At 20.3% G+C, this 2,940-nt stretch overlaps 1 protein-coding gene across 5 annotated transcripts in view; it reads right to left on the reverse strand.

Annotated features, from left to right (window-relative positions):
- LOC102677213 (pancreatic triacylglycerol lipase-like) overlaps positions 1-2,940 on the reverse strand; it is a 93,917-nt gene that overhangs the window by 20,670 nt on the left and 70,307 nt on the right. The window lies entirely within an intron of this gene.

A 2,940-nucleotide genomic window follows, 5' to 3' on the forward strand; every position in this document is an offset into this window, starting at 1 on the left:
GCATAAAGAAAATATATATAGCTTGCATTTATAAGTCTTTATGATGAGTTTATATATGCAAAAGTGCAACTCATATATTTGTATATTTATGTGTGAATTAGATAGCACTGGATGCTGTTTCAATTCTATTTTATCTTTTTTCCTTTTTTCTCCTTTAAACTGTTATAGCGTGCCATGCGACGCGATATAGTAAGCTTAGCTTAGTAAAACAAAAACATCAGCATGACTGTATTTTTTTTTATTTCTATTTTTTTTATTAAATATATTACATAATATATTTCTTATTTTTTTCTTTATTTTAATCAAATCATTTCATATATTTTCTAATACTTTATATTTAAACCAAATAAACATTGAATTCAATGTTGAATGGAATTCAAATAGTGTCACATAAAAGATGTTTCAAAATTCACGCAAGATTTGAATTTTGCTCTATTTTTGCGATAAAGTGTTGTTAACGAAAAAAAAAAAAAAAAAAAAAAAGATAGCGTGACAGCTCTAACAATTTAGGATTATTAAAAATAAAGCGCTACATAAATGAGCAACGCGTTTTTATTGTTGAACAACATTTTAAAAATAATGAAGGTTTTTTTAATAAAATCATCTTTAGCAATGAGACTTATTTTCATCTTAATGGATTGATTAATCGACAAAATTGTTGTTTTTGGTTCAAAAAATCCACGAGTGATTGTTAATAAATAAATGATTGTTAATAAATATTCCACAACGTATCATTGTTTGGTGCGAATTTTGGGCTGGAGGCATCATCGGACCATTCTTCTTCGAAAATTCGGCTGGTCAATAACAGTTAATGATGATCGCTATTGCAACATGATCCAATTTCTTGTGTCTAAATTGTAAGATATGGATATGGATCAATTTTGGTGATTGGTCGCCCAGACCGTGCGATTTAATGCTGTTGGACTTTTTTCTTTGAGGTTTTTTGAAATTTAAGATTTATACTGATAAATTCGTGACTACTCATGTCTTGAAGGAAAAAATTGAGCGCTATATCAACGAAATTCAGCCACATATGCAAAACAGTCATTTTAATACGGAAAATTTCAATAAAAGAATACGTGCTAGCAAAGTTGTGGAGACCATTTACCCGATAAACTATTTCAGAATCTTATACTATATACTTTATGAATCAATAAAAAATTTATAATTTTTAATTAATAGTAAAGCTATATTTTCTATCAAAATTATTTCTTGCGTGAATTTTGATACCCTTTATAATATATTAGTATAAACATTCAAACAAAAATTTTATTGTGAAATTTGTAAAAATTAAAATTTTTCTTTTGTTTTATTTTTTTTATATATATTTTTCATATAATTATGTATCAACAAAAAATTTAAGACATTTTTCATCATTTACGAAATAACATCATATCATGTTTGTTTTTGTTAAAAAATAGAATGTTAAATGTAAATATGCAAAAAAATTATTAAAATATTATTTAGTTTCTTTTAATTTACAATTTTTTTTTAAAAATATATTAATATTTTTCCAGTTTTTTCTACATATTTCTGATTATAAAATATTTATTCAATTTAATATTAAATTTTGTAGTATTATCATTGTATTCAATCTATTGCGAACGAGTAATTCATATAACTACTAGAATGTCATTATTCATTTCTATGTTTCGTCAGTAATCTTAATTCAATAAAAATTGCCGCCAATAAATTCATTAAGAATATAAATTAAAATTGTGATTCTGAATCTCATGAAATCTTTCGCTGTTTGATTTTTATAAATGTATAAATGTATAATGGGTTTAAAAAAAATATTGGTACATTTTTTAAAATACAATAACTTTTTTAAAATTGAATTTAACAACTTTTTTTAACAAAATATTAATTATTTTCAAAATATTAATTTATTAAATAATATAAAAAATAAAATAATAATAATAATAATAAAAATTAAAAAAAATCTATTGATCAGTTATTCGTCAAAATTGGCACTTTTTTAAATTTTTTTTTTAATGAAAATTTGAAAATACATTTTATAAATTTGATGTTAGTTATATATATGCTAAAAATTTCATCGGTTAATAGTTAAGATACAATTAGTTAAAGATAATGAAAATCGCTATTTTTCAATTTAAAATCTAAAAATTTTTCAATATTTATTTCTTGTTCCTGTGACAATCAATTTCAATAAAATTTTTATCATATATATATTTAATATAAATCTTCAGAATGTTTTTTTTTAAATTTTCATTACTCATTTCAGACTTAAATAAAAAAATTGTAAACAATTTTCACTATTTTCTTCGTGATTCTAATAAATTGCAATTTTCTCAAGATTTTTTTTATTTTTTTTAATTTATTATATTATCTAATAATATAATAATATGATAAATTAATTATTCTAATTTTTAACATTCTTCTCAAAACAATTCAAATTAAATCCAATTTTAAGAATATTTTAAAAATGCCATTTTGGAGCCATTATATGTACAATTGATATTAATTATATATGAAATGGAATGAAAAGAATTTTATTATAAAAAAAAGTTTATAAATACAATTTAATTCATTTAACTATACTTTCCATAAGAATCAATTAGAAACATGCAATGATAATTTCATTTTACAATTGGTATTTTAATAATTGGATAAGATTTTTTCATAATTTTAAAATAATATTTAATTTTTTATAAAAAAACAAAATTATTTAATAGAATTAAAATCTCTAATATATAATTTGAATAATGATATTAAATAAAATAATAATTATTTAAAAAAGAAGATTTTGGTGATTTTGAAATATGTTATAAAGGATAAAATTTTTAACTTTTTTTTATTTATACTTCAGTCTTAGAGGTCTCAGTTTTCGAGATATTTACAAAAAAATATTGCTACTATTATATAAAATTTCTATATATATTTACTACTATTATATAAAGTTTATATATATATATATAT

The sequence above is a fragment of the Apis dorsata genome, unplaced genomic scaffold, assembly GCF_000469605.1.
Source record: "Apis dorsata unplaced genomic scaffold, Apis dorsata 1.3 scaffold_333, whole genome shotgun sequence".
Lineage (NCBI taxonomy): Eukaryota > Metazoa > Arthropoda > Insecta > Hymenoptera > Apidae > Apis > Apis dorsata.